Source organism: Macrobrachium nipponense, chromosome 7, assembly GCF_015104395.2.
Source record: "Macrobrachium nipponense isolate FS-2020 chromosome 7, ASM1510439v2, whole genome shotgun sequence".
Lineage (NCBI taxonomy): Eukaryota > Metazoa > Arthropoda > Malacostraca > Decapoda > Palaemonidae > Macrobrachium > Macrobrachium nipponense.
Window position 1 is genome coordinate 3732131 of NC_061109.1, and position 15000 is coordinate 3747130.

Below are 15000 nucleotides of genomic sequence, written 5' to 3' on the forward strand. Positions count from 1 at the left end.
GTTTTTGTTCGAGGATTCCGTTGTACCTGAAGTTGAGTTAACACCGGTGAACCTTATCCGTACGTCAAGATTAATTATCATTACGAATTGGCCATTGATGTCGTCCTAGTCTTGTAAAGTTCACCAAATCATCATGAAGCACTAATTCTCCAAACGGATGCCGTCCCGGGAGCATATTCCTGAAGTATGGATGGAAATAGACCCTCTTAGTTATTAGAATCAATCAGAGCGTGTTTTGGAGCGGTGACGTTGTGAGACTCCGCCCTCCTTAGTGTTAACACCTATAAACTTTTCTTAATTCTTGCAAAAGCACCAGTTTTAAAAATATTAATCTTATATAATACGTTATAATATTGGTAAATATATTAGTTATTATAGATGCATACAGAATATATGTATCAACTAAGCTGTACCAGCTATCATTTACGCTCGCACTTATTATTATAAAAAGGTACTGAGAGTCTGAGTACGCAAGGTATATGACACCATTGTTCAATGTAAATAAACAGACCAAGCACTGAAGAAGTTCCTCAAGCGTCTGGATTCCGTAAAAACTGCAAACCAGTTGAATAGTTTGCTGCATTGCACTGGAAGTGCAATAAGGAATGGTGGAGCTTGGCGAGGTAAGATACCTGGTCAGCCAACCTCCATCGCAAGACGCTCAATGGCAGGCCAAGGGGAGCTGCACCGTTGTGTAAAGGCCGTCATTCGACAGGTGTGGTCTTCACAACCTAAACGTCCCCGTAATTTGGCTCACAACATTTCCTGCAACATGGCCAATGGGAAATCTCATGGCACAAATCATTAAGTGAAAAATAGTGATATTTATGTATATTTTTTCATTGGCATATATTTGATTCAAATGGAAAATAGGAAACCTATTTTCGAATTCATATTTCTCACTCTTCACAATAGTTTTTGATTAGTGTTAAGGCAAAGTATTAATTTTATGTATTTATTATAGCTCTTAAGACGTGAATTATGCGAATCTTATTGTATCTGGTTGTATCTGTGCAGTTTGGAGTCAATCAACTTTGGTATGAAGCACAATGTGAGTAATCTTTTGTATATAATAAACTTTTGTATAAAATAATCTTTTGTAAATAATTTTTTTTCCTTATATTCCATGCTATGTAGTTTATTTTAAAATTTACATTGAAATATCAGCAAAGGAAAGCTTTTTGGTATCCGAGGCTGCAATGGTAATATGTATAATATAAGCAAAGCAAAAATTTGGCATAGTTTAGGATATCTGCACAACAAAACCTGAGCATGGCCTTGGTTGTAATACACAGCGTAAATTTGTGCTTTTTTACATATCTGTGCAAATTGAAAAATTGTTCTGGTATATTTTTCTTTGACTAGAATGAATTTGCTACTCATTTCAGTTGGATATTATCAAAAGAATATGCTTTTTTTTTATTGCAAAATAGATTTATCCTAGCAACTAAAATAAAGGTCTACATTTCCTGTCTCACACCATAAATACTTCCGAACATGAATGACCATCCGTATTCTAGCCTAACCTGACTAAATATGTACATTTCAAAAACATTAAGTCAAAACTACAAAACAACAATAGAAAATATATATGTATATAAGCACCAAAGAGCAACTGAACTTGCAGAAGAAATATATATGATCAACAGGGCAAAATTTGTGCATTTTGAAGGGTACAATGATTCCAAACAAAATTCAAAGTAAAAAAAAAAATTTAAACTGTCGGCCTACTTCATGTACTAAATGCCTAAGTGTCGAGGCCAATATGAGTAGTTGTCATTTTTTCAATGGGTGAAGTATTACGTAACGAAACGGTTGATTGCCAGGGGATCATAGTCCTCCTGTCGAGGCCAATATAAATGAAACAGCTGATTGACATGGGATCATAGCCCTTGTGGTGTGTTTCATTGAGCAATATTGCCTTGCGCATCTCGGTACTTTTTTCAATATTTATATTTACCAATATTATAACCTCTCGCAAGATTATATTCTCAAAACTGGTGCTTCTGCATGAATTATTATGTATAATGAAGCGGCTGATTGCCATGTGCATGGCTTCCTACGTGTTTCATTGAGCAATGGTCCGGTATGCCTTGCATATCTCAGTAACTTATGATGCATAAGCGCCAGCGTAAATATTAGCTGGTACAACATAGTTGATACACATTTTCTGTATACATCTATAATAACTACATTTACCAATAACCTACATAATTTAATATAACTGGTGCTTCTGCAAGAATTAAGAAAAGCGTATACATGGTAGCGCTAGGAGGGAGGAGTCTCACGACGTCACCGCTACAAATCACGCTCTGATTGGTTTTAATGTCCAAGAGGGTCTATTTCCATCCAGACTTCAGGAATATACGTCCCGCGACGTAGCCACCCATGAAATTTTTCTTCGGAATTTTCGTCAGACCAGTCGACATATTTAAGGGTAAGCGTACGGGACTTGTCCTTGCTCTAGTGTCGCTGAAAAGTCTAAACCCATTTGTCCAAATGAAGTAAACACTAACTTAAAGAATATGCATTGTACGAGATATATGAACTTGTTACTATTTAGGTTATACAGTTTTAATTGATATTTAGATTAAAAGTCGGGTGTAGGTCAAATAGATTGAGATTTTTATATATTAACGTCCCTGATTTTTACTTTTAGCGGGAACTTGTGTAGTGGCGAGGTCCAGTCCTCTGACAGCGGCGTTGTGAGGACCTCTTTAATTAACATCATGTGGCGTTATGTTGAAATGGAAAGCAGCATGCATAGCTCCTCCTCTGCACATTAGAATGCATTCGGTCACTTTGGAACATTTTTGTGTTAATGGGGATTAAAGCTACTGAAAATTTATAAATGGCCTAATTGTAAATTAACTTTAACTTGTATTTTCTGACTTAGGTTTAAATCTCCTTGTGTATTTTTTGGGTTAGGGGTTTTCGCACGTGTATAAATGTAACTTTATATAGAATTGAATTACTGAAATGTTAAATAAATTTTGTGATAAGTCATTTAACAAGGTATTCCCTTTCCTCAATGTGTTTGGATTTTTTATGATAATAATTAGGTCATTTCCTAACCATCCCTTAACCTCAAGTTCCTTGAGTGTGGGACAATAGATTATTACTACCGCTCGATTTTTCCACTAAATTTAGCCATGAATCTTGCAGCTGGCAGCGCTTTCTGGAGCATGGGGCGCACCCTCACTCTAACGCATCTGGTGAGCAACTGGAGAGCTGCCGGTCATAGCTGATGGTTTTATACAGCATTATACGTTGTATAGATTCGGCGAATTTTTTACTTGTTTATCTCGATTCACGTTGCCGCGTTTTCTGTGACTAGCCTCTTCAAGGGGGAAGTTCTACTTCTCTCAATAGATGGCGATGCCTCCTCATCTCTAAACCAGCAGACTTCCAAAGGTCGCAATAGATGGCGACAGATTTGGTGAAGTAATTTATTCAGATGAACTAAAGAATAATTGTTTTCATCTGTATTCCGCTCTCACTTTAATTCACGGAGTATTGTGACTGTCAACGAGAGAAGTTAAATAAACATACAAATAACGATTGTTTCTTTTACATTTGTTTATATTTTCTGCCGACTATTCATACAGCGCAATAGGGTCAAATACCGAATGGCAAACTGGTCTCTACCTTAGCGGGACCACCTTCCCGAATATAAAAAATTATGGCCTTAATTTGGGACTTAGGAGAAAAAACTTACTCCGAGAGGAAAGTAGAGGTATCGAAGTTGCTTCGACGGACGCTGACTCCTGACTAATGTCTATCCTGGGTTACAGGACGTGTTAAAGAACTTTTTCGGGGAGGTGGTCGCGCTACGATAGAGGCCATGTGTCTATTCGGTATTTTACCCTAAGAAGTAAAATATATATACTCAGTCAGGGTCTACCTGACGAATACGAGTTTTATTGACGATATAATTTCATATACATCAATAACCAGCGTATGCAGCATTAATTTCATTCTTGACATCTTTTGACAGTATCACAATCTTAGTACATTCAGCGCCGGTCATCCAAACAGTAGTAGCCAGAGCAGGCAATCGAGACCACTGGACGGGCAGAGCACAGTGGCACATTCCTGGCACAGAGCCAAATCTCTTGTCCAATTCTTACCGTTTTCCATTACGCCTTTATCCGCGGCTTCTTCTTTACTCCCTGTTAGACTTTTATTCAGCAATCGTGATGACTAGAGAGGAGGAATAACAAAGGAAAAGAGAGGATACACGGCGAAAAATTGAGTTTTGCTTTAAAAGGAAAAATAGAAAACGAAAATTGAACATTACAAAATAATCTGTACAGAGGGAGACAGTGAAACATTTCGCCATATTTATGTGATTCCACACGAGATGCGGCGTGACAGTGCCCATCTTTTTGTTGCGCTGGACACTCCTAATTTTTTCATTTATTTATTTTTATTTTCATTTTTTTTTTGTCCGGGAATGGCGGGCCAAAAGGCCTTGGTTGAAAATTAGACCTGATAAAATACATTACCCTGACATGCCTCTCAGCACGTGTGCTGCACTGTAGTACATTTAATTCATCAACATTTACGCATGACTATATTGTAATGTTAAGAGCAGTTGAATTTAACAATATATTTCTGTGCTTATAATGTGCCAACCAGCGGCATATCATTTACATGAGATCACGATAATAGAAGTACGGAGGTAATGATTTTTTCATCGCCTTTGTATTTATAGAATGTGAAATTATTCATTTACCTTCAAGCTTATATTAATTATCCTGGAAAACGTAAATCTTGAGAAATTCTATGGAATTTTTCAAGCTTATATTTATGATCCTGGAAAACGTAACTTTGAGAAATTTTCTGGATTTTCTCAAGCTTATACTTATTATCCTGGAAAACGTAAGCTATGAAAAATTTTCTGGAATTTTCCAAGCTTATATTTATTATCCTGGAAAACGTAAACTTTGAGAAATTCCCTGGAAATTTTCAAGCCTATACTTATTATGCTGGAAAACGTAAGCTTTGAGAAATTATATGGAACTTTTCAAGCGTATACTTTTTATCCTGGAAAACGTAACCTTTTAGTAATTCTCTGGAATTTTGTAAGCTAAAATTAATTATCCTGCAATAAACTTTGAGAAATTCTCTGGAATTTTTAAGCTTATATTTATTATCCTGAAAAACGTAAGCTTTGAGAAATTCTCTGGAATTTTTAAGCTTATATTTATTATCCTGAAAAACGTAAGCTTTGAGAAATTCTCTGGAATTTTTCAAGCTTATACTTATTATCCTGGAAAACGTAAGCTTTGAGAAATTCTCTAAAAAATTTTAAGCTAAAATTTATTATCCTGGAATAAACTTTGAGAAATTCTCTGGAATTTTTCAAGCTTATACTTATCCTGGAAAACGTAAACTTTGATTCAAGCTAATACTTATTATCCAGGAAAACGTAAGCTTTGAGAAATTCTCTGGAATTTTTCAAGCTTATACTTATTATCCTGGAAAACGTAAACTTTAAGAAATTCTCTGGAATTTTTTAAGCTAAAATTTATTATCCTGGAAAGCGAAAACTTTGAGAACATCTAAATAATTCTCGCTTTTAAATACTCGGGTAATTTTCGCCAACCTGCGTTTCACTGTTCAAAAAAATTTTCAATTCAACGTGAGAAGAGGATCTGGGAAAGGGAGGCGTGGCTCCGTTCCGGGATATTTGGATGTTAAATCACTTAAATGACTTCACTTTGATTTCTCCGCAAGCCGAAATTAACGCATGTTCCTCAGGGGGAAACATGTTCTTTAGCAGACCGAACGTATTCGTTAAACTACAAAATCTGTATCCGAGAAAAAAAATAAATAAAACAGAACTCTTGCCTTCCGTGAACTTTAAAAATAGTATCCCTGTAGGGGAAACCGTGGTGCTTTTTTCTATATTCTCAAAGCTTGCCTTTTCTAGGGTTATAAATTAAAGCTTGAAACATTCCAAAGAATCTCTCAAAGCTTACATTTTCCAGGATAATAAATATAAGCTTGAAAAATTCCAGAGAATCTTCAAAGTTTACGGTTTCCAGGATAATAAATATAAGCTTGAAAAATTCATGATAATTTCTCTAAGCTTTCGTTTTCCAGGATGATAAATACAATTCCATAGAATCTCTCTCTCTCTCTCTCTCTCTCTCTCTCTCTCTCTCTCTCTCTCTCTCTCTAACGATGGAAAGACAAATAGCCATTCTCACTTGAAATTGCATACGTTAGAATAAATTAACGACTTTACCGTGCAATATGTTATTATTATGTTTTGCCAAGGTCAGATTTATTATAATTAGATCGTTCCGGCGAGTTCACACAACCGATATATAATTCAAGCTTTATCTCACAATAAAGGATATGGATTTATATGGCTTCATAATAGTATTATTTATGTGTTTATTGAAACGATAAGTTTAGAACGGGAGCGAATCCTGGTTCTGTTGGAGAAAAGCTTCGGTTTTATTATCTGCGGATATTCGGTCAGAGTTTCTGGGAATTGATTTGAAACTGTTTTTGTAATAAAATGAACCGGTTCTGTTAGAATGTGTTACAACATAACGTCTGACTGTTTTTTTTTTTTTTTTTTTTTGTGGTGGGGGGAGGGGGGTTGCTATTGGAAAGGATAATGCGCCTTCAATTAAGCCTGTATTCTTATTTACAAGGATTAGTTTTGCATTAGGGGAACTCTGAACACTACATCATGCATAAATTATCCGTCTTTCTCTCTGTAGTTGGGGTATGGGGTGAGGATTGGGGGTTGCAATGTAATGTCAAGAGGAATCGTTGGATTTTTCCTAAAGGAAATCACTTTATTCTCTAGCCCAGTAGGTCTCAACCGGGGGCGGGGGAGGGGGGCGTCAGCAATTTCCCAGGAGGGGGGGGGGGGGTGGCGCCAGCCCTAGGGAAAAGTAAGGGGAGTGAAAATAAAAAGGTTGACGACCACTGATCTAACCAGTTGCATAATCTACACTAAGCATAAAAAACCATTTCAACTCTGGCATAAATAAATATGAACCTAAAAGAAAAACAAATCAACTCTGGCATAAAGAAAAACAAACCTGTCATTCTTCTCTTTCTCTGATTTTAACCTCCACCCAATATGTTATTTATACCCCATTACGATTTCAATTAGAAACATATCATTGTCGTTTGGAAAAAAGTGAAATTATTAGTTATTGCATTTTTCTCGACGTAAAACTGCGTTAAGAAATGCAGCTGCATGATATAACACTCACAATAAATAAGTGAAGCCTGATTTTTTTTAAACAATTACGGGAATTAGAAGGGAAAATCTAATTTTAATCAATCTTCAATGGCCAAGGGGCCATGATGAATTGCTCGTTATAAAAATGAAAAATTACTTAATGGCTAAATTGTATTCAGCAATGATTATTGCTACGGGAGATAGATATGTAGATAGATCGATAGACAGATAGATGAAACATTATCATTATTATTACTACTGATTGATTGATTGGTCATGAAATTTAGGTCTTGAGGACCAAGCGCCGGAACCCATCAGGATTATTCAGCGCCATTAGTGACAACTTGCCCCAAACAACGCTAGAAAAGAGGAAAGAAAATTGGAGGAAATAGCGAAAAGAAATCGGAAAAAACAATAGCTTTAAAGATCGGTCAAAGAGCAAATAATAACTTTGCAAGCAGAACTAACAATACAAGAAAGAAAACTTTCTTGGCAGACTCCAGGTTGAAAAACTTGAACTATGGACTTCGTATGCGAGACAGGTATTGGCAGCCAAACTGGGCTATGTGTAAAGACAGAAGTCTCTACCTTTCTTGCGCTAACCGTCCAAATGGATAAAAAGACTTATGGCAAAATTGACATGGAAGACGGATGCATTGAAGAGTTGCTGGGAGAGGCCAACTCATGTACAGATAAGAATACGACCCTACAGACCAGTTGAAGAAGAAAATGGCTAGACTAACAAAACCAACGCCACGAAAACATCTTCCCGAACATTGTGGTAGACATTAGCCCGGAGTATTGCTACGGCACAGTAAAGACACACAAAAAACAACAACCCACTCAGACCATATCGCAGATAACATCCTCCACCTAATAAAGTAGCCAAGACCCTGGATGACATACTTATCCCGTACCAACCGATGAAATGCACGCTGAGATCAGCAACAGAATTCATAGACATCCTGAAACGCGAACACTCATACAACGAAATCCCATCCTTGAACGTAGAAATCCTTTTCAGTAATGTACTCGTGGAAACCACATTTCACATAAGCCTTAACTACATGCAGTACCTATCACAAGAAACCCTACCGTAAATCCAAGAGTAGACCACAAGAAGCATCCTTGAACCGTGCACAAAAGAAGCACCTTTTTACTCACGCAAATGAGTCAGACGCCCAATTTTAGAGGACACTGATTTTAACACCCACGAGAAACCAGAAATTTATACACGATACATCGACGACATTTTCATTGAGACAAACAACCGGCAAGCCTACTAAACTTCACTATAGAACACGGCTTAGAGCAGACCAGAAACTTCCATTTTCAAGTGTACTGGTAAACAACGAAACCAACATATATAATACACAGATATGCATAACGGCTGCCAACACACTTGGAATTAAACAGAATACAACAACTACTCTCTAACAATGGATTTGAAGACATGATACCATTAGAAATACACCACAGACCAACACGACCAGAAGAAAGAACGACAAATAGCAATATACTACCAAACTAACTTGCATAACGAATATAGCAAAAGCAGCAATAATATCAAGATTATTAGGTAAAATGCCAACCCGCAAACCCTTTAAACCAACATAAACATAAAACTAACACTTAAATCATCATATACTTTACAATAACACATTATGTAAATATCATGTTAACTACTAACCACCCTAATGTACTGTAAATTAAACATTGTAAATAAAAAAAAGATCAAATCCAATAATCTGGTCACAGCCGATACCTTCGTATAAACAGAACAGGAGAATCTCTTATGTATTCGCTCTACTTGAGAAAGCTCGAGTACATGCAAAACGGTCTGTAGCAATAAATGGGAAATACACCAGAAAACTGTATACTTATCCAGAACTTTGAAGAATTATTGAAAACAGAAGTAAGGAAATATGAAAAAAAAAAATCTACATCAAAGAAGTACCTTAATTATCCACATTAGACATCACTGCATATCTTTGCCAATTAGACTGTGGCTTCAAATAGCTATTTCCAAAATACGATCCATATCCGATGCTTTGGTAAGATTTTATCGAAGAAAATCAATTAGACACGACTCTGAAATGCAGGATAGAACAGTAAAACGTATAGGCATATGAGGTACACCATATTGTGGGAATTTATTTTGGGAAATCTTCCTTACTAAATGAGTCTCACAGACTTTGGTTACCATCGACCTACAAAAGCATTATAAATATCTTTTCTTGAGTTCCTACAGGAATATTTTTTTCTTCGTTGATAAGTTTCAAGGCAAATTAGCTAAGCTCTGCTCACTGGCTTACTGTATTGAATCCTAAAATCCAGAGCTTTTTATGCTAAATAAAAGTATTCCAAGATAACGAGAGAGAGAGAGAGAGAGAGAGAGAGAGAGAGAGAGAGAGAGAGAGAGAGAGAGAGAGGTCTACATCTTAACTTGAGGCTTGGAAGTAACGCGGGAAGCATATTTTCCTCGAATTCTTTTGTTGCTTCCGGGTTTGTTCATCATAAATTCCAGGCTCGAGCAATTCCACTTTACAAAGAGAATTTGCATCAAAGGAAATGCTTCATAAGTCTTTTCGCCGGTGAATTTACGAATTTTTTTTCTTAAACTTAATTTTTCTAGCTTCTGTCGTCTTAACTTGCGCATATTTGATTTTCATCCAGATCTGCTGTTCTAGATTTTTGTCTTACGCCGGTTTCCACTGCTGTTTGATGCTCCAGCTTGAGTTTTGGATAAATAATTAGAAAAATGCATATGATCTACGCTGGATATATATTTTTTTGGCATTAACGAAATACTTACTAAGAACTGGCTTACGCTCAGTAGACCTGTAGACACTAAGACGTCAATGATCGATTTTCTAAAATGCTCGCACTTTCCCAGTGATCATAATATACGTCTAAACATAATATCTTATGAAAAGTACGAGATATGTAGTAAGCCCTACATCAGCATGTTTTACAATATTACCTAGACATTCAGTGCTAAACAGATGCGAAATGACAGCTGTACAGTGGCAGAATAGCTGAATTCGAGTTTTCTAATAGTATCATTATTATTTCTTTACTGGTCTATCAGAGTCATCCTATTCGACTGGTTTTTTCTAATGGTGTGTGGTTCCGGACTGCATCCAGCCTTCTTAGGAGTCCATCATTTTTCAATGTACGCTGTTTCCAGTAGCACATTCTTCTGCAAGAGTCCTGGAGCTACTTCCGCAATAAGTTTTTCCAGGTTCCTTCTCAGGGATCTTGGGATCGTGCCTCCTACTGCCCTATGATTATGGGTACAATAATTTCCACTGGCATATTCCATACCATTCTTATTTCTATTTTCAGGTCTTGGTACTTATCAATTTTTCCTCTTTCTTCCCCATCTACTATGGTGTCCCAAGGCTTTGCGGCGTCAGTGAGTGATACTTTCTTATTATTATTATTAAGATGGAATCTACTCACGGAACTTGGCCTACTTGTCAAGACATCATTCTACCCAATTCGTGGAAGTAAGGGTGAACTTAACACTCCATTGTGCAAGCACTTAACATTGCAGTTTTATTTATTGTATACTTCTCAAGTCCTGCGTTACTCCTTGCGTTCTTTCCTTTAGCTATCACGTTGATTCTTTGAAATTATTCTACACTTTTCATGAGTTTCGAAATGAATACTTCAATTTGCATCATATTTCTGGTCCGCTGGTGTCATTGCTAGCGTCGTGGCATACTGCTCAGATGTCGTGAGTTCGCACCTCCCCTGGGGCGATATGAAAACTTACTGGGTCTGTATCTCGATCAGTTACTGCTGCAGTGTGGGGTCTGTGGTGGGAGGTTGAAACCGACATTCTTTGGAAGCTTCAATTTCAAGTCAATAGCCCCTTGGGCTTGTTCCATGTGAATAGGTTTCATTTACTAAAAATAATAATAATAATAATAATAATAATAATACTATTCGAAAACTCAAGGTAGTTATTCGGCTATTCCGGCACTGCACAGCTGTCATTTCGTGTTGGTTTTGCACTGAATGTCTAAGTAATATTATGAAACATCCTGAAGTAAGGCTTACTGTATTTCTCATACTTTCATAAGATATTGTTGTCATGGTAATTGCTTTATAGCAAAGAAAGATAAGTTACAAGAAAGGAAAATGCATTTTCTTCAAGTAGGTCTGCAGCAAAGAGGTATTCGCGCATGTGTTGGAGGTGCCTGTTCTAGAATCGTCAGGTGAGGTATGGAACTCGACAGGGACCGACGTGTCGTGAGAAACGCCACGATTTCTGATGAAATATTTCTTTGAGATCCTTCTAAAGATTACTTGTCGTCTCAGGAGTCTGTGACGTTCGTGCTCCGGCCCCCGTAGGCCCCGCCCCCAGGTCACGGTATATATACTATTGATGAAGTAGTAGAGATCAGCTCATCAGTTAGAGGACAACAGAGAGCAGAGATCAGAGAGAGATCATCAGTTAGAGATCAGCAGCAGAGATCATCAGTTAGAGGCCAGCAGAGAGCAGAGATCATCAGTTAGAGGCCAGCAGAGAGCAGAGATCAGAGCAGAGATCCTCAGAGACCGATACGAGAAGAAGGAACAGACGAAGGATAAGAGAGAAAAGGCGCTCAAGAGTTTGATCGGAATCTGGCCAAGTCGTCGTCCAGGAGTGGACAACCGAGGCATTTCGACGTAAAGCAAGCATTCAGAGAAGAAACGTTCTACAAGAGGTTTTAAGGAGTTCCTGCCCTTAGAGTATCAAGAGTAGACATTGTTTTCTGCAATATGGAGTCAAGAAGAAGTCTGAAGTTATAGTTCTCCTTTGTGAAATCGTCGCTTCGAGGATTGATTTCCGATAACAGCTAAACTTAGCCAGCAAGTAATTCATTACCTCACTGTTTTCAAAGTTCATGCAGTGTAATGTTTTACTTTTGTTATGTAAATAGGAGAAACCATTCTGTATTTATCTTTGTTAGTAAGCTTGTAAATAAACCTTTAGTCTGTTTGTGTATCTTTCTATATTCGTATCCCCAGTTTCAACTGTTGGTGTTGAATTCTTTTAATTTTAATATCGAACCTGAGGCGGACCTCTTGGGGTTCGTGATATTAGTGGCGACCTTGCAAGGATATTCGGCACCGTAATAGTTTGAAACAGGGAGAATATAGAAAGAACCAGAATGAGTGAGATGGTGAAAGAGTTTATTGAGTCTGGTAAACTTCTGGATCTAGAGTGGAATGATCTCCTTGAGTATGTTGAAAGGAAAGAAAGAGAAAAGTATGAGAGAGATGAAAGAGCGGGTGAGAGAGAAGTGAGGAAAATGCATCAAGAGGTAGAAATGTTGGTAATGCAGCAGGAAGAAAGAGAGAAGGTATGTATGCATGAGAAGGAAGAAAGAAAGTGCGTATGCATAAGTTGGAAATTGCTCAGTTAAGGCAAAGTACTTGTAACAGTCGGACAGGCGAGAACGAAAACGAAGCTGATAGGTTTGGCATGAGTGCAATGCTGAAATTACTACCAAAGTTTGATGTGGAAGACGTAATGACATATTTCATGTGTTTTGAGAAGTTAATGGAAAGAGTAGGTTCTCCTAAAGAAATGTGGACTTTATATTTACAATCAGTTTTGAGTGGTAGGGCACTTACTGTGTATAGTTGTAAGACTAAGGAGGAATGTGATGATTATGATATTGTGAAAGAAACTGTTCTTAGTGTGTACAAGCTAGTGCCCAAGGCGTACCATATGAAATTTAGAAGCTTGGGAAAGGGCGAGTATATTACGTATGTAGAATATGGTAAGAAGTTAAGAAGGCTATTTTTTGATTGGTTAAATTCTGCTCAAGTTGAGGAATTTGATGGTTTGAAGCACTTAGTGTTGTTAGAAAACTTCAAAGATAACATATCCCCTGAGATTAAACTTTATATAGAAGATAGGCGAGAAGTATCTTTTGCAGGAGCAACTAGGTTAGGAGACAAATATAGTTTTACTCATAACTTAAGTGTTGGTTGGAAACTAAGTGATCCTTCGTCTGGTAGAGTACAAAGCAGTAAAAGTTTCAGTTCTAGTAATAGCAATGCGAGTAAAAGTGACTATTACTGTTATACATGCGGAAAACCTGGTCATACGTCTAAGGTTTGTAAGAATAAAATGGCATTTAGTGGTTCAGAATGAACTTGTTTCCGATGTAATGGGAAAGGGCATTTAGTGAGAAATTGCGCAGTAGAAAGGAAGGACGTTAAGAAACCAGTGTCTCTAGTTAACCTTCTGTCAAGTAGGAATTATGTGATGAGAGAAACTAGGAAATTTTTTGGTGAATCTCTGTCAGAAGGCGTAGTTTCCTTTCTTGGAGGAGTAGATTCAAGAGAAGTAGTCTTGCTTCGAGACATAGGAGCTGCTGTCTCACTGAATAGGAGAGAGAGTGTGCCAGACAGGGCGGAAATCAATATGGAAGAAAAAGTCATGTTAGGTGGATTTCCTAACACTTGTGTTCTTTGTCCTTTGTTGAAGTTGAATTTAGAAATTCGGGTAGTGCCAGGATAAGTAAAACTAGCAGTTGTTGACAATTTGCCCGTTGATGGTGTTGACATTATTGTTGGTAATGACTTAGCTTTATCCAAGAATGTGAATCCTGTTGTGAGGGATATTCCAGTGCCTGAGATGGTAGTAACTAGGTCAAGTTTAGATACAGACATAAACTACGGTCATAATTTGTTCGTGGTTTCGAACGAGTGTGAGTTCGTGGATTCGAACGAGAATGAGTTCGTGGATTCGAACAAGTGCGATAGAGGTGGCGAGGTTGATCTTGGCATGAGTGTGGCTGAGAGACCTGACTCTGTCGGTGACAGTGATAGCCAAATGGAAGGTGTAGCTGTCAAATACTAGTTACAGTGATGAATTAGGCACTAACCTTTTGAATAAGGGTGAGCTAGTCAAGTTTCAGAGAATTAACCCAATTTTTCTAATGTGATCTCGATGATGTTTGTAAGGAAACTTTTTGTTTAAAGGACCAAGTTTTGTGTTGTTATGTTCCGCCTAAGTTGGGTATATATAGTTAAGAGGAATACACCGAACAATTAGTGGTTCCTAGGAAGCTTCGTGAATTAGTTTTGAAGTTAGCACACGATGAACAAGGACATTTGGGAGTAAATAAAACTTTCAAGTGTATTAGAAGGGCATACTTTTGGCCTAAAATGAAGAGTGACATAAAGAGGTATGTTTTAAACTGTCATGAATGCCAAATTGCCGGGAAACTGAATCAAGTAATTCCCTGGGTTCCGTTGTGCAATAATCCTTCTGTAGGCAAACCTTTTGAGAATGTAGTTATTGATATGGTCGGACCTTTGCCTAGAAGTAAGGGTAGAGAAGATTACATAACTAATCTAGAGTATTATCAAAACAATTTAAGAGATGTTTGGCAACTAGAGGAAGAGAACACAAGTGCTTGGCAACTAGCGAAAGAGAACGAGAGTGAAAGTCAAGGGGAGACTAAACGGAAACATTATCTTAGACCGAAAGAGACAAATTTCTGTGAGAGATATAGTTTTAGTACTAGTCCAGAAAGAAGGTCCCTCTTTATCTTATAAGTTCGAAGTTCCTTTTCCAGTGTTAGAGAGGAAGAGAAATCTACATTATTTAATTGATATGGGTAAGAGTAGAGCAAAGTGGATGCATGTAAACTTGCTTCAGAATTATAAAGAACGCCCCATACAGTGGCCTCCGCCCGTGCTCATAGCAATGGTGTCACAGAGACAAGTTAGTTTTGAAAAAAAACTCAGAATTACTAAAGAATTTCGAAGTT